The 22,353-nt window shown below is 46.0% G+C and overlaps 1 long non-coding RNA gene across 1 annotated transcript; it reads left to right on the top strand.

The window, feature by feature from the left end:
* The first annotated feature begins 8,825 nt into the window (after positions 1 to 8,825).
* Positions 8,826 to 21,736, top strand: LOC142578144 (uncharacterized). Its single transcript, XR_012827187.1, has 3 exons — positions 8,826 to 9,451; positions 9,989 to 10,062; positions 21,669 to 21,736. It is a non-coding gene; the product is annotated as an uncharacterized LOC142578144 (long non-coding RNA).
* The last annotated feature ends 617 nt before the right edge of the window (positions 21,737 to 22,353 follow it).

Below are 22,353 nucleotides of genomic sequence, written 5' to 3'. Positions count from 1 at the left end.
ATTACTCGAATTACACGAATTACTTTTAACCAAATTAAGTAACCTCAACATTGATCCTAACGTGCTTGCTTGGATCAAGTGTTTTTTGTCTAACCGTTCCCAATTTGTTTATGCTAACGAATACTTCTCTTCCACTGGTCGAGTAACCTCCGGTGTACCGCAAGGCTCGGTTCTAGGACCATTATTATTTCTAATTTATATTAATGACCTCCCAGACCAAATTAAATCATCAATTAAGTTATTCGCCGATGACTGTGTTCTCTATCGTGTCATTTCTAACTCTGGCGACTGCGACACTCTTCAATCAGACATTGGCATAGTAACATCATGGTGTGCTAGATCCCAAATGAAGCTCAATTCTAATAAATGTAAGGCGATGCGTGTGTCCCGTGTTGTAAGAAATACCACCCTTCCTACGTACAATATTAACAACATACCTGTAGAAAATGTATCATCATATAAATATCTTGGTATCTACATTACGCACAATCTTACATGGAATATTCATATAAATTACATTTACGGTAACGCTAATCGCATGCTTGGGTTTTTACGGCGTAATTTTTCATCGGCATCTGTAGCTGTCAAGTTATTTCTGTACAAATCCTTAGTGAGGCCTAAACTTGAATATGCATGCTCCATTTTCGACCCTTCTACTCTAAAGCTAAAGAACACCATCGAATCCATTCAAAACCGAGCTGCTCGTTTTATTCTTTCGAATTATTCTCGTCATGCAAGTGTCTCATCAATGAAACTAACCCTTGACTTGCCTAACCTAGAGTTACGTCGTAAATACTTTCGCCTATGCCTTTTTCACAAGATCTATTACTCTAACGAAACACTTAAGGATGAACTAATCTCCCCTCCATCATACATATCGTCACGCACGGATCATCGTTTTAAGGTTGAAGTCCCAACTTGTCGCACGAATGTTTATTTTGATTCCTTTATACCAAGAACGACGAATGACTGGAACCGCCTCCCTGCCTCCGTCACTGCCATTTCTGACGCCACAAACTTCAAGAATATTGTTAACGAATATGTTTGTACTAATCACCACTCCTCTCTGTAATGCCTCCGGGCCTTGAGAGTATGACAATAAATAAATAAATAAATAAATAAATATATGACTCTGCCTAGGTACTACGGAGGAGGTTTCCCTAGGCGTTCCGGCATCGCGGAGTGGGGTTGAGTTTGTTTAGGGCTCATTGACACCGGCGACTGACAGTGGTCGCGCGACCAAATTGGTCGCAAAGCAACCAGTCGCAAATGGTCGCAAACGGTCGCTTTTCTCGAAACGCGACCATTTTGGGCCAGTCGCTCTCTGCGTGATTTTTCAATCGCGCGACCGTGGTCGCAAAACTGATAAACCAACCAGCGGCGCACCGGAAGTGATCTTTCATGTGTCTACATCGTGCCTCCTCCCGCGTCGAGGCAAATTCCGCGTAGATTCTGAGAGTTCTCGCTGAGAACGATAATCTCCGGGATTGCGACTTGCGGGTCGCGCTCAGCCAGGTTTGCCGGTGTGAACATCAGTCGCATTCGGTCGCTTTTTGATCGCGAGTAGCAAATAGTCGCGCGGCCTCCTCAAGTCGCCGGTGTGAATGAGCCATACGCTCCGTACGCTGGCTGCTGGCGCGGTAAAATGGTGAAGCAGCGGATACTGACGCCCGATTTGGCGACCGCTGTGTCGGTCAGGCTGTCTCGCACCTGCTGGGCTCGTGCTAAGTTAGTCATGGCGGATAATACCTTTCTCGCGCCTTACGGCGATGTACCTTGTAAGTAACATCACATATGCTTGTGTGGGCGCAGTAGCGACCGTAGTAGAGCCCGGGCCGCATAGATTGAAAATCTAGAAGGCGGAACGCCTTAGCAATCGCGGTTAAACGCAAGTGGCTGAAAGGCCGCCGGTGACGATGACGGACTCAGCACCAGCGCCGCAGGCGCGAGAAAGTCTGTCTGACGTACCTTCAGAAGCAAAGTTAATTGTGACTGGTGCTGCAGAAGTCGCATGGCGCGGTACTGCTGATCTTAGCGTCACAAGTTGGCCGCTGGACGTAATTATAATAATTTAATCGTGTTTTCTTTACTAATTCTGACAGCGTGTCATAATTTCGCATTATTGGTGGCGCCTCCAGGGCACCAAAGCGGCATCGGGGCACCAAAGCTAGAACGCGAACTGGTCTGTGGGATGGCGCTCGCCGAGGCCTGCGCGTGCCAGGGGTGTCTAAAAGATCGGCTGCCCGCTATCGCGGAGAGCCAATTTTTTATGCGAACACCCCCGGCACGCTTCGGCCTCCGCGGCCCCAACCCACGGGCCGCCCTGCTTCCTGCTTTGATATAACCTCAGGTGCTCTCCTGAGGCCTCCGTTTGCCGGTTACATGTGCACTCCTGGAGCCGTGCTTGTAAAAAATCAAATCTGTCGTAGCGACGAGAAAAGCGACCCGCGGCTTATACAACACCAGTCAGAACCTTCACACACAGACACAGCGATCACCAAACGGGGCGTCCGTGCCCACTGCCTCACAACGCGGGCAGCCAGCGGCGGAGCTAGACCGCACTCCGCAACGCCGGCATATCTAGGGGACAAACGCATACAACACGCGCTAAGAAACCTCCTCCGTAGTGCCTAGGCAGAGTGATATACTCAAGGAGCAAAAGCCCCTAGATTTTCTCTCTCGCGCCCGCCTTTAATCACTCCTGCGCAGAAATAACTGGCGATCCCTCAAATGAACGTCTCGGCAGTTCATGTTGGTGTAGCCAAGCGTGCGCTACCAGACGTTCATTTGAGGGATCGCTAGTCGTTAGTGCGCAGGCGCGAGTAAGAGCGGGCACGATAGAGAAAACCTGGGGCCGAATCATATAACGGTTCGGTTGGGGAACCGTTCCTTTGGCCTCACCTGATTGGCCAAAATTTTGGTTACGTCACAGGTCGTCAGAGGCAGTGGGGCGGTATCGCGATTTTCGAATACGTCACGCATCTGTCAATCATCTTCAAAGCGAACCGGTCGTAGGAACCGGAGAAGGGGTAGTCCGCTTTGGGTTCCGCTGCTGTGGCTTGGCTGTTGGCTTGTGACCCTGGCCGCGCGCGCCGGTCGCGCGTCCCCGAAGACATACATACATACATACATACATACATACATACATACATACATACATACATACATACATACATACATACATACATACATACATACATACATACATACATACATACATGCATATTTATTTCAGCAGTTCACAGCTTATTACACATATCGTGCCCGCATAAGTGCAAGTCGCTTGTGAGCGGGTCACGGCAGACATGAGGTGCTTGCTCGCTGCTAGCAAAAGAAGTATGACGTATATGTTACATATCTCAACAGTTTGAAGAGAACACTGAACAGGAAAACTAATTTGATAAATAAAATTTCCCTCTATTTCTTTGGGAAACACATAAATAAAAAAGATCACAATCTTTTTGTTTACAAGACAAAAGTGTAAATAATGATAGGAAGTGTTTAAAGAACATAAGCACACAATACCTGTCAAGTATTTTGAGGATGAAGTAACCATGCTTTAATTTGTTGTTTGGCTTCTTTTTGAGAATGCTGTTGAATTATTTCTTTCGGCAACTGGTTAAAATAAAAAGGAGCATAATATTCTTGACACTTTTTACCATAGTTCGTATATATACGCGGTAACTGATAAAGGCATATTTTTCTTAGCGTTTTAGGTTTACTCTGTATTATTTTGTGGCGATTCGAGAAAATATTACGAAGAAGTATCACTTGCACAAACAGATCCGAAAAGGACTCAACACCTGCAATATTACTTCTCACGTCATTGTCTGAACAATCGTAAGCGGTACCATACAGTATGCTCGCAGCTATCCTATGCAATAGCTTATCCACTCGATCTACCTTCGTTTGTGAGCAGGAACCAAAAACTGAAATACCATATCTGAGCAGAGACTGGCCTAGAGCTTTAAAAACTAACCTTCGCAACTTAACAGGCGTGTTAAATTTAAGCGTATAACTGAGCTGCTACCGTTCGTAAACGCTTCATTATGTAGTCAATATGGACATCCCACAACATACGGTCGTCAAAATGAAGACCAAGGTACTTAACAGAAGAGGATAGCGGTAGAGACAGGCAAGAGCATTTTAAACACTGAGAACCATGTAATTGAATGGACAGGTCTAGGCTAACAGTCTTATGAGGATTTCTGAAACATATCATGGTGGTTTTGTCCTTGTTTAAATATATTTGATTAGCAGTTAACCAATCAATCACACGTGTTGCGTCTTCTTGAAGTAGTTTTGCGGCTGCAGAATACGATTCGTGTGATATAAGTAGTGCAGTGTCATCAGCGTATTGAAATATTGCAGCGTTCAGTTGTATGTTGGCAATGTCATTTACGTAAATATTGAATAAAAGAGGTCTCAAGACCGATCCTTGAGGTACACCATATTTAACTGATGTAACATTACTATATGTATTTTTTATAGAAACTACATGCACACGGTTTGAAAAATAATTGGAAAAGAATTTCGAATAAGGACCTCGGAAACCAATACTTTCTAGTTTGTACATCATGATGTTGTGTTCTATGGTTACAAAAGCTCTTGTCAGATCTAAGAAAAGGCCAAGCACAATATTATTTTGATCAATATTTTTACATATATAATCGTTTTACATATATATACATTCTTCAAGCAGATCGACTGACTTAACCTACATCTAAAACCGTATTAGGAGGGACTTATATTATCAAATTTATCGCAAAAGGATACCATGCAAGTGTAAATAAATTTCTCCATTACATGCGCTAACACGTTCATTATTTCAATTGGTCTATAGTTATTTTTATCTAATTTACTACCTTTCTTATAAATTGGTCTAATTACTGATGTCTTTAAGCCCTGCGGGATTATACCTGTTTCGAAACATCCGTTTAAGATAAACAGGAGTACGTTCTGCAGATGATAGAAATGGCACTTTATATCTCGCACTCTTATTCGGTCATAGCCTGCCGGTTTGTTGAGTGGAATTGCGTTGATCAAGTCCCACAGGTCACTTGCATTAATGGATGGTAGAACAGCAGAGTTTGGAATCCTCTGCCCTAGGTAACGTAAACTCGGAGTTCTGGAAGACTGCAGTTTTAGTTTTGTTAGTGATAGTTCAAAGGCATCTTTAAAGGAGTTCGCAATCTCCAATGGCTCTGCAGGCGAAAATGTTTTCAGCAAGCCATTATCTAGATTTTTACGTTCAGGCTTTCCCGCCAAGTCATGCAACAAGCCCCATGTCTTTCTTACGTTACTGCGACACTGTGAGAATTTTTCAGCGTAGTATTCCCGTTTACTTATTCGTAACTGAGCAGTAAGCTTGTTACGTGCGGTTCGATATTCTTTTTGCAGATCTAGATTTGTCGGGTAACTTTTACAAAGCCTCCATAATCTATCTTTTTGGTAAGATAGTTCTATAATGGATGCTGTTATCCATTTTTTCCTCGGATTTCTGCGTTTCAATTTAACTTTTTTCGTGGCCAGTAAAAAGAACGTACTAAACTGATTTACCAATTGATTATACGTTGTCACATGGTTGGATGTGTCTAATGTAGTCCAGTCAAAGTTTCTGACTAGCTTATCTACTTTTCTGTCGTCTATGAAGTACCCCACGTGATTTACGTCATCTTCAGGAGCGATATTATCTGTAACACGCAAGGCCGTGAAATAATGATCTGCCACTTTTTTATGTATAACTACCGTCTCGGTTTCAAAGTGTGGGCATCTCGACGCTATATGATCAATGCATGATCTCGCGAGGCGAGAAGCTACAAGTTCTTCACGGGTGAAATCGTATATAAGATGTACCAAACCATGGGCTGAAAGCAGATCTACATAGTCAGCGACTCCCTGTTTTCTTGGTTTGGTGATATCAATGTTTATATCTCCCGCTATAATTATGTTATGACGACCATGTTTAGTGAGGAATGTAGACAATTCAAATAAAAATACTTTCAGATCAGAATTAGGTGGTCTGTATACTGCTAATACCAGGAAGAATGCGATACGCTTTCGAAGAAGTGACGGATAATGAGCTGCACCGCCATTTCTGGCTTTCTAAGTAGACCTTTTGCAGGCTACGCTATCAAATGGAGGAGACTCGGGTGCAAGCGTACGAGTGGCCATTCCACGCAGAGGAAGGGATATTGCGCGCTGCGGTTCATCGGCACCGGCCTGCAGCTGCCAGAGCTCAGTCGGACGCGAAGCATTAATCGAAATTGCCTAGATATCTGCTGCCGGCATTGTCCACAATGTTGCTCTCGCAATTACTGTGTTGGCCGATTGAAGGGCTGGGTCAGCTTTGCCGTGACTTCAGCTTCAAAGTCAATGCCAAGGAGATATTTGTATGGTGAGATCGAATTCCCAGTGCTATCGCCAGTGCGAATAGCTCGCAGATCGCCGTTCAGCAGTCAGAAGTGTTCAACCTAGGCTGGTTCAGCGCTTTCTTCGTTCGGCTGATAAAACTATACAGTCAGGAAGGGAAGGTATTGTGGAGCTCTCTTATTTGGCTTGCCATTTTTCGCTAGTTCGGGAGTGCCACACTTTGTTTCTCAATTTCACGGCACAGCGCGCACCGTCAGCACCGCACTCTTCGATTTGACTTCGCGCAGGCAATGCAGGGCCCGTATACCGTAATGTTCGATTTAAGTTCCACTGCTCCTATCACGCGACGCGCCGTGGGGCAGATCGCAGGGATAGCGGCAGCGCGGCGGCGAGCGAGTCATGTCCGAGCCGATGACGAAGGGCGAAAAAAGAAGGAAAATTGATATAGTCGGCTAGTAAAGGTGTCCCTAAGAACCAGTTCACGGTTTTGTCGTGCTAGCTACTTGAGAAGTGCTGGTAGTGCGTTCCTATTGCATGCATCGTGCGAGCTCCTGGTAGCAGACGACGTAGCCCTGCGCTCTGCCAACTCCGTGGCCAACTCATTTACGCTTACGATACCGCCTGTCGGCTGAGAATGACAAAGAATGACATTAATAAATTACTTCGGCATTGCGTAAACGCCCGACACTACAAGTTTATACTTCAAAACTTCGCGTATAATATTTAATTTATATTTTACATTCATTTAGCAAGCAGAAACATTCTGCAATTCCTGGATTAGCTCGTCATATAACGACGTAGACTTCAGAGGTGGCACCATCTCATCTATTGGTTGCGTACTCCCCTTCTTCCACCGCCGGCTTGAGAGTGTCACATCTAATGACGTAAGCGGCGAAGCGGACGGTTCGTATTCCGAACCGTTATAAGATTCGGCCCCTGGGGGCATTGCGGGGTGTGGTCGAGTTTGTTTACGCTCTGCCGCTGGCTTCCCGCGTGGTGAGGCAGTTGCTACGGGCGCCCCATTTGGTGATCGCTGTGTATGAAGAGACAAGGTTCTTACTGGTACGTGTTGTATAAGTCGCGGGTCGCTTTTTTCGTCGCGACGATAGACTGGATTTTTCACAAGCGCTGCTCCAGGATGGCACATGTAACCGGCAAACGGAGACCTCAGGCGAGCGTTATGCACCGTTTTTTCTTAGGTGCCGCCATATTGTGAACGCAGTGGCGCCGCCTATCAGCAGCGCCATGGGGCTCTTGCATTGTCCAGGGGCGCTGCGAAAATGGTGCTAAAAAGAGCCCTCTGTCCTCAACTGGGTAGTACCAAGCTCGGTGGTCTGCTTCGGAAAGCACGTTTACAATATGAACCCGCCACTTTCGGTTTTCTTTTTTTTTTTGTACTGCGGCTTGCAACGAATGTCTGGCGCCGAAGACTTTTTTCAGGGGTGGCACGCTGCGTAAAGGCAATAACTTATGCAACGCCGAATACGTGTATGCCGTTCAAGAAATAAGCGTTGAAGTTTTAGCGCGGTGTCAATCGCAAGTGAAGCGAGTTGCGTACGAAGTTGAACGAAGGTAAGGTTTGCACGCTGCTAGATTCAGGCGCACAAACGCGAGGAAATGCTTGCTATAAATGAATTCACAGCAGCGATAAGCTGGCATCATGTGTACGGAACTGCTCGAGCGCACGACGGTACTCGCGGCGACGGCAGCGGTCTTTCGACATGCCACGAAACGGCGGGCCTCCTGCAATATTTGTTGACTGCATGTCGCTAGACAAGTAGTTATGCCTGCTGCACTGTAGTAGCGACCATCTGTCCCTTTAGCAATTGATAAATAACTGATGCAATGCTATGAGCACGCAGTAACGTGCGTGCGAATCGCGCGAGCTCGTGCGCTGCTCGCTTGATGTAGCTTTTAATGACAGCGCTCGAACATCGATGTGCTGCAATCAATACTACCTTGCTGCGCTGCCTCAACGTGCTGGCTTGATGTCAAGGATGAGCACATCCAAATCTCTAACCTGTGCTGCTCGTAGTGGGTTAGTGAATTGTCACCGAATCAGCCCGACCATTTGTGCTCATTTGCACGCACCACTTCGCACGCGCCAAATTGTTAATTGTCGCTGTGGCCGGGTCTCGAATCGTGAATCACCAGCCATTCCTGCTGCTATGTCGGTCTGCCGTCGGGTTTGTAGGTGCAAAAGACTGAATTTTAGAACACAGATAAGCAAGGTTCAAGGCAAGCGAAGCAGTCAGCATGGCGCGAAGTTTCGCTTACCCAGCGCGACGAACTGCAGCTAACCAGTGCGCCCGACGCTCCGCTTCGTGAGGCCTTGAAGGAAAATGGTAGAATGTAATGTTGGGATTCAGGCCTTCTAATTCATGGCAGCCGACGACGCAACAGTAACGACGGTGACGCTTTTTCGAGGTTGAGCTAGGTCTCTCCGGATCGGTGTCGCCGATTCCTTCTGCTTCCAGCATTACGTCTCACGGAGAGTCCGTTTTCGTTAAACTATAGGCTTCCACGTGCTCGCAGCGTGGTCGGCGTGGTCTGTGAGAAGTGACGAACTTTTTCGCACTCACAAAAGGGCCGAAAAAAGTGCGAATCGACGCAAAACTCGCCCTAGAAACGTGCTCAGCCACAGCCAGGGCTCAATACGACCCAAGCTGGTACGACCCAGATGTCGTTTCCCGCGCCGCCACCAGGCGCCGCTACTATACCTCAAACTCCAGCGCAAGACGCCCATACTGGCTTGGGTGAAAGCATGGCAGGTATTCGCACTTTCCAGCCGGGGATAGAGGTGATGGAGCCGACACGAAAGCGTGCGCGTCTCCAGGTGCAGGCGGCTCACGGGCCTCTAGTATCTCTAAGCGCGATCCTTGACCTTGCTAAGGAAACGCAGAGATGTGTTGTAGAAGGAGAGGCTGCGTTTAACGCTGGCCATATAATATGCTGCGGTATACGAGCGACGACAAGCGCGGCTGCCGAGGTCGAGTCACTATGCCTGCAGACAAGCGCCGTGAGAGGCCCCCCGCATACTATAAAAGTTCAAGTCTGCAATGAAACCGGCGCCGTAAAGGTCAGTATTTCTCCTTACGTTTTTTAAAGCTATACGTGATGTACGAGAATTGACAACAAGCAGTTAATTGGTAGCGCTCGGATGTAAACAAAGCGCAGTACCCCTCATGCCGCTGCATAAAATAAACGTTGTGTGCATTGATGACGTTATGTGCATTCATGGCTCCCTGCAATGGCTTATTTGTGGAATGCTTGTTAAAAATGCCAGGTAAAACGGAAACATTTCAGTAGTGCCGATTTAGAAGCTATGAGCGAGACAGTGAGGTGTGCCAGCGCGCCCCATTTCCAGCATGATTAGCGCTTTCGCGTGCTGTACGGCGATTTCGCCAAAGTGCAACGCGTTAAATGCAATTTTTTTTTACCTACTTCTCGGGCTTAAACGCGCAACTTCGACGTTCTAGTGTCATAAAAGCACCAATGTGTTGTTTTCGGCTTCCAGAATTCAATGTGCATGTGGGAGCCTACGCATTTACCCTGTAAATAATTAGCGCGGTTTTAGGGTCGTTGGCGTGCTTAACATTGGTTTGATTGTTTTCAGGGAGAATGCACGTGCAAGGCCGGTCTCTCTGCTCAATGGAAACATGTGTTTGCCACTTTGATATATTTGAACAGGTAAAACTTTTTACATCATGTTTTTATTTATTTTCGTTAGTTGGCTTGCCTGTAATGTGCACCAAGTGACAGTGAATGTGTTTACCTTATGTCGAACTAAGAGCCACATTGTAAAAGGCGAACATAGAAGTCAATGGCAATGATGCCTTTTCAATGCCATCTGGGGCTTGTTGTTGCACTTGGAAATGAGTTTCAAGAACATGTTTCTACATAGCAATCAATTGAGTATGTGTTGCTTCAGTCACTTCAGGTGGGCACAGGCTGTATTAACAACCACAGAATGCCCAGAAATGTTTTAAACGTTCTGGGCTTTTTTATTTGTTTAATGTAGGATTTTGATTCTGAATCTGCTGTAAAATATTGTTGATGTAACTTACTAACACGGAAACAAAGGATGAAACAAAATGGAACCAATGTACACAAGCGCTAACTCAAAACTGAAATGGTTCCCGTCTGTCTCATTTTTTTTTCCGCACTACCAAGTTACATCATAGAATTCCAACTAGCCCCATCGCGACACTGTTAGGAAACATTTTCTTGAATTATATGAAAGATGCAGAAAAAAGCCAAAACACAGAGTATTTCAGCAAGGTATGTTTATTTTAATGTAAAGGACAAGTGCCACTTCCCTGGATTCATTGTCATGCACGGATGTGCAACAACAGTGGAGACGTGCCAGTGCCGCCAGCATCTACAAACCAAGGCCAATTAGTGTGTTTTGCCACGTCGAGCAGCTTCAACCAATAAGTGTCCCTGAATATGTTAAAGCCCTCATTAGGAAAGAACTTATTGATGCAGTACCAAATTCTGCACTGGCAAAACACAACACTCGTGCAAGAAAGTCAATCCCTTTCACTAGCAATTTGAACATAGTCCGCGCCGTCGACACAGTTTTCACACAAGGTTGCTGCTTGAGAGAGCACAAAATTTTCATTTTTTGAATCAGTGCTAGATGGTGAAAAAACAGTACTGAAAAGGTTTACACTTGAACATCTCAATGAAAATGAAAAGAGTTTCTATCATCAAAATGTGTGCCTCTCCTATGCCAAAGCTAGGGAAATATGCCGCGAGACAACTGATCAGTCATCCACTCTGTGGCACAGCGAAAGAAAAAAGAAGAATTACTGGAAGCATCTGCAGAGAACTCTTCACGTTTGAAGAAAGAGGTACACGCAGTTGGGAAGCAAAGCTGGACAGGCTGTACTGCAGGGAGCCTTTCAAGGGAAATGAAGCCACAATGTATGGAAAAGTCAACGAGCCTCTTGCACTTGAAGAGTGCGAGAAGACTCATAACGAAAGCGTGAGCAAGCTGGGACTCGTCGTCATTCCAGATGTTCCTTGGCTTGGCTACAGCCCGGATGGAATAAGTGAGCAGAGGGGAACGAACATCTTGCTGGAAGTGAAGTGTCCTGTTCTAGGCAAGCACTCTAGCATACAAGACCTTGTAAATGCTAAGAAGCTGGCATTTATTGTGTGTGATCGAGAAAATTATGCATTGAGACGTGCTCACAAGTATTATTCCCAGGTTCAACTGGGCATGCTCCTCCTTAACATGAATCTGTGTCATTTTATAGTATATTCGAAAGTCGAGAGCCTTGTCGTTCATGTGCCGAGAGACACCGAGCATATTCAGGCACTTGTAGACAGGCTGCAGTATGTCTACTTCAAAAGGGTACTACCTAAGCTTGTGCAGATTAGCAAGGCTTGAAAGTATGTTGGTGTTCATAGGTTTTTTTCCTTGTTGATCACTTCCATTCAGTGGGAGGGGGGATACCTAGAAGAAAAGCTATTCAGTACTTTGTAATATTTACGAATTGGAATATATTAAAATTTTTAATTATGCGGTTTTACGTGTCAAAGCCACTTTCTGATTACGAGGCACGCCGTAGTGGAGGACTCCGGAAATTTCAACCACCTGGGGTTCTTTAACGTGCACGTAAATCTAAGTACACGGGTGTTTTCGCATTTCGCCCCCATCGAAATGCGGCCGCCGTGAATTGCAATATATGTAGCAGCAATTAAGCAATTGTTAATTTATATTTACTGTTCAATGTCTGCTAAGGAAAGTATAGCAAATTGTGAGAACTGAAATGGCAAGAGTTTTTGAAGCATCGCAGAAGCAAAATGAGGAGTTCAAGTTTGGTTCTAGGTTTTGCAGCATATGCATAAATGGCCACCTGCAAATTTTGCTTGTATTCTGTCATTTAGTGCTTTTGGATGTCTAGTCATGGAGTTTCGTTTTTTACTCTACAACCTGTGATGTTTTCTCTGCAAATGACACCTTTACAAGTGTCTACAGTGCACATGTTGCAAAAAAGAGAAGAAAGCTGTTGATCTTTTTTTAAAGCAACTGCTTATTTTGCATTCTTCGGAAAGCTAGTCACACAGCAGCTCATAATTCCTGAAGAGCTTGTTTGCAGTCACTCTAAAGTACTCGAGCGAATATAAGTAGTTTCTTACTTGAAAATTAGTGTTTCTATGTTTAGAACTGGTCCTTTGTACCTGATATACTTGGCTGCTTTTTTTTTACTTGTCAGTACACTTATCATACCTATAAACATACCACAATAAACATTCCTCCTGTAAATGTGTGTCTGTGTTTTGCTATCTGATATTCAATATTTACAATTTGTTAGAAAATGTTGATATTCGCCCTCCTCTCAACTTTCATATGTCTCTTAACTGAATGTGTACACATCACTTCCATTTGTATAGGTTGTCTTAAAATAAATGTATGCCACATGCGAGGCTCTCGCATGCTTGTATATTTGCCACCTGCTCTCGGTTCACATTCTTCACGTCTTTGTGGTTGCAATGCCCACAAGTTCACAGCTGTACTTAGTCACACATTGCAATGTACACGACAAAGTGATAAAAAAATAAAAAAATAACCATCACGCCTATTTGACCCAACAGCGCATACTATAGACAGTATGTATAATTGAACAGCTGATGATGTCGCACAAAAATAAGAGGAAAATACACCAAAAGAGATTGTTATGTTAAAGTAACAACATTCGCCAGTTTGTGTTCCGTTAACCATAGCAATATGTGTCTTATCAACACTGATAGGTTAGTGAGGGCTAGGATTCACCTCAATTTGAACAGGGAAAGATTAAAATTGGTCAAGAAGAAACAAGCCAATCTAGATACAGTAAGGGTAAAAGCATACCAATTCAGGCTGGTACTTGCAAACAAATATGCAGCCTTAGAACAGAGATGAAGATGACATACAGGTAATGAATGAAACCGTAACGAGGATGGCTTCATAGGCAGCAACTGAAGTGGGAGGCAAAGCACCAAGGCAACCAGTAGGCAAGCTCTCCCAAGTAACAAAGGACCTAATAAAGAAGCGACAAAGAATGAAAGTGTCCAACTCAAGAGATAAGATAGAATTTGCGAAACTGTCAAAACTGATCAACAAGGCGAAAATAAGTGATTCGAAATTATAACGTGACAAAGACTGAAAAAAGCCGTAAAAGATGGACGCAGCATGAAATCAGTGAAAGGAGCTTCGCGTAGGTCAAACCAAGATGTATGCACTAAAAGATAAGCAGGGTAATAGCACCAGCAATCTCGAAGTTATAGTAAAAGCAGCAAAAGAATTTAAATGGGTTGGAGCACATGCCAGATCCTGGCTGGAAGCTTACTATTATCATTAAAAAGAAAGGTGTACAATCAGCGCATTCTACCAGAGCTAACATATGGGCAGAAACGTGAAGACTGACAAAGAAGCTTGCGAACAAGTTAAGGAACGCGCAAAGAGCGATGGAACGAAGAATGTAAGGCATATAGTTAAGAGACAGGAAGATAGTGGTGTGGATCAGAGAACAAACAGAGATACCGAATATACTTATTGACATTATTAGAAAAAAATGGAGCTGGGCACATCATGTAATGCGTAGGTTAGAAAACCGGTAGACCATTAGGGTTGTAGAATGGGTGGGATGAGAAAGGAAGCGCAGTCGAGTACGGGAGAAGTTAGCTGGGGTGATAAAATTCGCAGGCACTAGTTGGAATCGGCTGGCCCAGGACAGGGATAATTGGAAGTCGCAGGGATAGACCGTCGTCCTGCAGTGGACATAAAATAGGATTGCAATGATGATGATGAATTGTGTCAGCTTTGCAAGCGTGCTTACTGAAATTTATCATCAGCCAGTATTGGTGCGCACAAGTTAGTTAGCCCAGACGCAACTGTGAACAGCTCATTGATATAAGGCAGCATTTCCTAGGACAGAGTTGAGTTGAAGAGCTTAAATATTAACGCGATAGCGTTAAGGAGCTCGTGTCACAGAAAAGCCGGTGTCGTCGGTGTCGGCGTCCGCGGCGTTGGCCGTGAGCGATAAATCACGGCAGGCACTTCATAAATAAAAAGCAACTTCCAAGATGGGCTGGGTGGGAATCGAACCAGGGTCTCCGGAGTGTGAGACGGAGACGTTACCACTGAGCCACGAGTTCGATGCTTCAAAGCGGTACAAAAGCGCCTCTATTGAACGCGGTGTTGCCTTAGAAACGAGCTGTTTCTAAGGCTCAGGCGTGCGTCGCTTGCTCAGGCGCACATTTCGTTGTCGCGCCGAACGCTGCGTTGCTCGACGCTCACCGCGTCCGATGCGGGGCGCGTAGTCGCTGCGCCGTAGCCCATTGTCTTACACCCCTTGGCGGGTCGACGGGAACGCAGTCGCGTTCCACTCTTGAAGGCGAAGCTTAAGCGTCCTCCAATTTTTTTTTAACTCGTATTGCTCGTTCTACATGAACCCGTGCCCTAGCAATATCAGCCGTCCTAAGGGCATCATTGCGGTCAAACTGGAAGTCCTTTTTAGCAAAAGGTGGCCGAATTACGCCAATTGCACGGGCAGTGCACAAGTCATCAAAGAAAAAACCCCTATCGACCATAATGTCATCTGTGAATGACTCGAACTTCTCCAATATTGCACACTCAGCTGTAATGGCTTTGTCTGAAGCTCGTCGACCAAATGCTTCACTGATGAATGTTATTGTGCCAGCTGGACTTACACATATGAGAAATTTTACAGTGTAAGTCGACTTGTATTGTGAATATGTCAGTAGCTGACATTTCACACAGCGAGACCTTTCAACTGGGATTTCTGTGCAATCTACAACACCTCGCACTCTCGGATGCTGTTTAAAGTGCGAAGGCATATTGTTTAACATTTCCTCCTTTGAAGGCCACTCAATGACAGCTTTCAGCACTGTAGCAACAAGAGGCAGTGTGTGCACAAAATATCTGTGTATGGACGAAATGCTGCATTGAAAAAGTACACTGAGACAGGAAAATGACATAGCCTGTTTCAGAACTATGAACACCAAAATAACTCTGTCCCTCACAGAAGCTTCCATCCTATTTGCCGCCTCATACTTCTCTACGAGTGAAACAATCTTGTTTAGAAGTGCATGACAAGGTACGCCAGTCAAAGTGTTTAGGTGAGCATCAGAAAGAAGCACGTCCGAAATCCTAAATTTTCGTGTGAAGTCCAGTGAGTTCATTTGAACGGGTTTGTTTAGCTCGGGTGTGGCCCAGCTCTTGAAGTTGAACAAGTGCCCTTGCAGCGCTTTGTTCTGTAACGCAAGAAAAAATTTAGAGCGAAATTGGTACAGTTTTAAGCAAAAAGTTACCTGCTGTTCGTGAGCAAGAGCTTGAAAGGGGGGGAAGCCAATCCTGCACAGGTGGGTCTGCAATACAATGATGGTGAACTAAATCCTTCATAAAACCATGTGAAGTGTCCTACGACACGGTGTATTCAGTCATACGGCAAAATAAAACAAGATGCATTGCACTGGCTTGCCTTTGCTCTAAAATTCAAGAGCAGAGAGAGAAAGAATCAGATGCGAAAGGCGGGGAGGTTGGCAGGGAGGTTACCTGGAAGGTAAACATCCACTTTGCTAACCTGGTGCACAGGGGAAAGGGTAAGGGGGGTGCCGAAATATTACAAAGAAAAGCACAAAGTGTGGGAAAGATCATAGAAAAAAACACATTCACACACACAGAACACTATTGCATCACAGTCACTCCAGTAGGTTACTTGCCTAAGGTGACATTAGAAAAGCCTTAGTCTTTTAAGAGTAGAACGTGTATTTATCTAGGTGCCCAAAATCTTTCGCCGATACCGCTCTCGATATATTGCCCTTTACAGTTGCACAACCGGACTCACCTTGTTTGGGTGAAACGGCAAACTTAAACCTGCGGTAACGCCTATGCATCATCAAAACTTGGGCGCGAGGGTCGGAAAAAAATTCTCACCATTGTATTCACTTTCTTCCAAATTATCAGGAAGCTCGCATGCGCAATCTTCATTAATGACCACTTCAGATACGTCGTCCTGTTGGCCCTCGTTTCCTGCAACATTGTTAGGTCAATAGAAGAGATGCTTTAAGACCAAGCAAAATAAATACAAAATCACAAACGCTTGCGAGTACCTCCGATCGGTACACAAATTTCACTACAGCCAAAAAAAGTAGCGAACGCCTTGCGCATTGACCGCCTGTTTGATTTTCACACAGAACGACTAAGAACAGATGCAGAATACGTTCCCTAGTTTGAAATGCTCACTACGCAGCGTCAGGCACCGTCGAGGAATATTTACCGAAACAGCGCGAGTGCAGGCAGAACATTTAAGAAACGGTGACACTTGCGTACTTAAACTTACCTTGATAATCTGTGGGGGGCTTTCTTCGGGGAACCCTAGGCCTCACACTTGCTTCGTGGGAGCGCAGAGGGATCTTTTGCGAAGGCACGGCGTTTCTTTTCAGCCGCTTTCGTAAGGGCTTCAACCCGTCTTTAAGGCAAAATTTCACAATCAGCTCGCCACAGGAATAAAATGAAATCATTGAGAGCATCGCAACTGTCAATTACTCACCAAGGTGGCCCCAAAAGAAGTCGTCTTTGTTAAAATGATCGCTACATACGACCATTTCTTCGCTTACTTCCTTCCCGATGCGGAGCTTGATCGCCCACAACTTCCTCCGTTCTTTATCTTTTGGAAAGTGGTGCAGGCTCACTCTTTCGCAAATTGCACGATTTCTGCATTGCGGCACAGTGCACATGCGGTTGCTCTTCGCTCGTCGACTGTTTTCTTCCATAACGAAGAGCACAAGAACGCCAACGCAGCTGCAGAAACCGCGTGAGCGAGAAATCTATCACCCCCTCCCGGCTTCCGACAAAATCCGCGCGGCGGCGCTAGCGTTTCTGGAAAGCGCGAATACGCTCGGCGGTAGGTTCTGGCGTTTGTTTTCGCGGTCGTGCCGTCTGTTTATTATGACGTGCGTCTTCTACGTGGTAAACGGTTCTGCGAAACGTGCTGGAGTGGTTTAAGGCGTCATGGCCAGAGTTTCTGCTGGCGTTTAGGTGGACGGAACGCGCGATGTGTGCGCGCATGTTTGAGCCTACAGTTAGCCTCGGAGATCAACTGTGTAGGTATTCTGTAGCGGTTCGCTTTGGAACCGGTTCGGTCTGGCTGTTGCCATTGGTCGGCGCTTCGTTGTCGTCATCCCTGGTGGGCGGGACGACAAATTTTGTTGACGTCACACAGGTTGTCAATCATCTGGAAAGGAACCGGTTGCCTGCTACGAGAGGAACCGCGGAGAAGTGGTTCACTCGAGGGTCGCGCGCGGTGGCGAGCATGATGTCGAGGGTTGCTAGGGCAACCGTGGCTGCCGGCTAGTCTCGCACCAGCTGACGAGCCGGCACCTAGACGAGACGAGACAGAGACGGCAATGGCGGCTCCTTTGGTTGTGCTGCTAGCGAGCGCCGAAAGACAACGGCACGACGCGTTCGGCATTTGGCCGAAGAAGAGTTTCGAAGGAATTTTAGGCTCTTTAAAGACATAGTGCGACGTCTTTGCGATGAGCTGGAAGAACATCTCGGACCTCAAAGATTTCGTGTTGTCGACACTACGATGAAAGTGTTGTGCGCGCTGCGGTTTTTTGCCACCGGGAGCTTTCAACAGTGCGTCGGGAATGAAGAAACGATTGCACTGTCGCAGCCTTCGGTCAGCCGGATCATTAGAGCCGTCGCCAAGGCAATTACGGTTGTGGGCAAAGAAAAAGAATGGGTTAGATTCCCATCCACGGCGCAACAGAAAGCCGCCGTCAGCTGCTGGCCCAACACACACGACGCCTTTGCTAGGTAGGGGTGCTCCTCGAAAAATGAAACGAGTATTTCGTGCTGCCTCGCTGAAACATGAGGACCCAGACGCCTGTCTTTGTGCGACGACATCGTTTCGGTTTCGGCGCGCGAACAAGTCCAAAACGTAAACAAAGCGAGGCAAGTTGTTTGCATAACGTATGGCACACCACCTAGCGACTAAATAAGAAAACAACACAAATGAAATTACAACTCCCAGTAGCCGTCTGCGCCGCAAGCTCACATTTATTACTGAAAATTATATTTGCAAGTGTTCTATGCAAACGAATGTTTTTTTTTATCAAGCCAGCAACATCCTTCAATTGCTATACCGTCCCCCAAGTACAAACAAAAATGATGACGTGATCTTCCGGCAGACCGCCGCTCGTTGATTGGTTCCCTTCACGCCGCCTCGTTCCACTCTTTCTCCGAGTGACTTAATCCAGACGTAACAGCCAGACCGAACCGGTTCCAAAGCGAACCGCTACAGAATACGGCCCCTGAATGTTCCATTCACTAATGTGAACTTATTGCAGTATTATCCTCTATTGCGGTTGCGGTTTAGAAGCCATGAAACATACGCGACGATCGTGACAGCGTGTGTACCGTTCTGCTACGAGCAGCGATAGGAGCTGTGAGCAACGATAGGAGCTGTGATGTTATACTTTGACAAGCGTTCAAACTGTTCGCTGCAGGTTACATTGCGTGACTACTTGGTTCGATGAATGAGGTTTCCGCCCCTGAATAACGTAGTTTTGGCAAGTAATAGCAGCAAACCTTACAGTCTGAATTAAGCTTGTCCAGCAAAGGGACTGTTTACGAACTGCGCGAGCGTCCTAACAGTGGTAGGTGCTGGATTACAGATATCTTTGTTCGATATACCGCGTGGTCCAAGCATACGGCATCAGTGGTTATATATCTATAAACGTTGTGCGGCGTGACTATGCGAAGTCGTATTGCGGCGTTAGCCCGTTTTCTCTTACTTTTTCGAGAAAGAGGATAACATTTTTTTTTCGGTTGTGTTCGTTCTGTTCTCTACAACGCACTCACACGTATTGCGGAAATTTTGTTCTAAAAATAGCCATCACATTCTTTTTATGCGATCCCTCTCACTTATTATGGCTGTATACAGGCTAATATGGCAATGCCGAAGCACACAGCCTACATTTTTATCGTGCTCGTTCACCAACCGCAGTGATCGCTCTGTTGAGCAGCGCCATCGGCCTCATACAGGAAGGTTAGCGTAGACATATAGTAATTCCAAGCCTACTAGACTTGAAATGCGCGAGAACGATGCCGGTGCGTCACAAATATTTGATAGCGCCTGCCGCTTTGATGTTTCGTGGTTACCTTAAGTTTGACCGTGCAGGAGCATGCGCTCTTATGCTTTTACTCCCTACACTCTTAGGCAAAGTTACACCCTTTCGCTTGCCCCTTCTGCCACACAACAATAATCGTTATCTGCCTTGATGCGTTTCCTTTCTTTAACGCTGCGAGCCCGGAACTTTCCAGTGACGAACGGCGCGCGCGTTATCAGAAGGGGCACTCCAAAAGGTGTAAACTGTTCTACGCTGATAACGCGCGTGCCGTTCGTTACTGGAAAGCACTGGGCTCGCAGCGTTAAAGAAAGGAAACGCATCAAGGCAGATAATGATTATCGTTGTGTGGCAGAAGGGGCAAGCCAAAGGGTGTAACTTTGCCTAAGAGTGTACGCCAAGCGATCAGACAGTGAGCTGATTTATCATTTAACGCTAGTAATACAGAGACACCGGTTTTCTTTGTTGCATTAAAACCGATATAAGCAAAATAGTTCACAACATGTACACACACCGCGACTGATAATGTGCGTACACCGCGGCTGATAGAGCGCGTGACATTTTTGCGCCCACGAGACATATTTCAACCTACTGTATATATAGTTACCGATACACCGAAAGGCTTCTCTGACGACCTTATATGAACGGACATGGCGTAAATTTCATGGAGTACGATTTAAAACATCTCGAAATTGTTCCGCAGCACGCGGCAGCGATACTTTCAAGCAGCGCCGCGCCGGATCGCCCAAGTAAGAGAGGAGGAAAGGCCTTCCACGTGCCCTATCCTCCTCGCCCGATGAACAGGCGACGCAGGATGGGTACCCAAGGGGTAGCGGGGGGACCAAAGGTGGAAGCAGGGCCAGCAGGGCGGCCCGTGGGTTGGGGCCGCGGAGGCCCAAGCGTGCCAGGAATGTTCGCATTAAAAATTGGCTGACAGCCGATCTTGTGCACCCCTGGCACGCGCAGGCCTCGGCTAGCCCTAATCCACGGACCACTCCGGGTGCTAGCTTTGGTGTCCTGGAGGCGCCGCCAATAATGCGAAATAATGGCACGTTCTTAGAATTAGTAAACAATAATACGTTTTAATAAATATAATTACGTCCAGCCGCCAACTTGTGACGCTAAGCTCAGCACTACCGCGACTTCTGCAACACCAGTCAGAACTTTGCGTCTGAAGGTACGTCGGACAGACTTTCTCGCGCCTGCGGCTGGGTCAGTCAGCCACTTGCGTTCAACCGCGGTTGCTAAGACGCACTGCCTTCCAGACTTTCAATATATGCGGCCCGGGCTCTACTAGAGTCGCTACTGCACCTACAGAAACATCTGTGATGTTTACAAAGTACATCGCCGTAAGGAGCGAGAACGCTACGATCCGCCACGACTGGTTAGCCCGCTGCTGGATGGATGGATGGATGGATGGATGTTATGAGCATCCCCTTTTGGAACGGGGCGGTGGGTTGCGCCACCAAGCTCCTGCTATTGTACTGCCTAGTGTCCTACCAATGCTTCCTTTACTGATGCCTGCCGCGTTGTCCGGTAAACTCGGTTCCGGGCCCTCTCCCTTCTCGGTCCTCCAGATGGATGGGTGGATGGATTAATGTTATGCGTCCCCTTTGGAGCGGGGCGGTGGGTTGCGCCACCAAGCTCTTCCTATTATACTGCCTAATGTCCTACCTAGGTTAAACAATGAAAAAGAGAAAAAAAAACACTATGAACTACCCCACCCATATTTTCTGATCCCCTATTTCGAACTGTGCTTTTATACGCACAGTTGTCGTTTCCCTACTTTTCTTCCACCAATCCTCTAATCGCCTCTTACTAATGCCTATTGCGGACATGTTTACTTTTCCACTGCTTTCGCTCAACCCAAGTGCTTCAAGGAGGCCAGTGACGCCTAAATCGACCGCTGGGTAGACGTATTCACATTCTAATAAAACATGCTCCATAGTCTCCCTAGCTTTACCGCAGCAAGCACATGCTTCTTCTTCCTTCTTATATCTCGCTTTATAGGTGCGTGTTTTAAGGCATCCCGATCTCGCTTCGAAAAGTAATGAGCTTCCCTTTGAGTTGTCATAAATTCTTTCTTTCCTGATTTCGTTTTTTCCTCTTAAGCAGTTACTCATGGCAGGCTTCTTTTCCATTTATGTCAGCCTCTCTGACTTTCCGCTTGACCTTCTTTGTTGCTGTGTTGCCCACCCTACAGACCACATACTTGCTGGTAAGCTTCCTAGTTCTTTTCCTCCACTGTGAATCAATGTTTTTCCTGTACAGATACCTGAACACTCTGCCAGCCCATTTACTTTCTTTCATATTACTCTGCCGTTCTTCATACCCAATTTTACTGCGAGCTTCCCTCACTTCAAAACTAGTCCAGCCAATATCACCTTGCACAGCTTCATTTGTAGTCTTCCAGTGAGCGCCCAATGCGACGCGACCCACTGACCTTTGGTTCCCGTCGAGTCCTGATTGTACCCCTGATTTAAAGCAAACAACCGCATTTACAAAAGTAAGTCCTGGAACCATTACACCTTTCCACATACCTCGGAGGACCTGATATCTATTGTATCCCCATAGCGCTCTGTGCTTCATTATGGCGGCATTTCTCTTCCCCTTCACTGTTATTGTTTTTTCCTGTGTTTCCATGTATCTATTGCCTTCGTTTATCCATATATGAAGACATTTATATTCTGTTACCCGAGGTATTTCCTGGCCCTGTATCTCCACTGTCTGTTCACTGTTTTCATTGAATACCATAACACCTGATTTTCTAACACTAAATTTCAAAACTACATTGTTGCCTTCCTGCCCACAGATATTAACCAGACGTTGCAAATC

The sequence above is a fragment of the Dermacentor variabilis genome, chromosome 4 (genome assembly GCF_050947875.1).
Source record: "Dermacentor variabilis isolate Ectoservices chromosome 4, ASM5094787v1, whole genome shotgun sequence".
NCBI classification, from domain to species: Eukaryota; Metazoa; Arthropoda; class Arachnida; order Ixodida; family Ixodidae; genus Dermacentor; species Dermacentor variabilis.
Note: the sequence above shows the minus strand (reverse complement) of the source record. Positions and strands in the feature narration are given on the sequence as shown.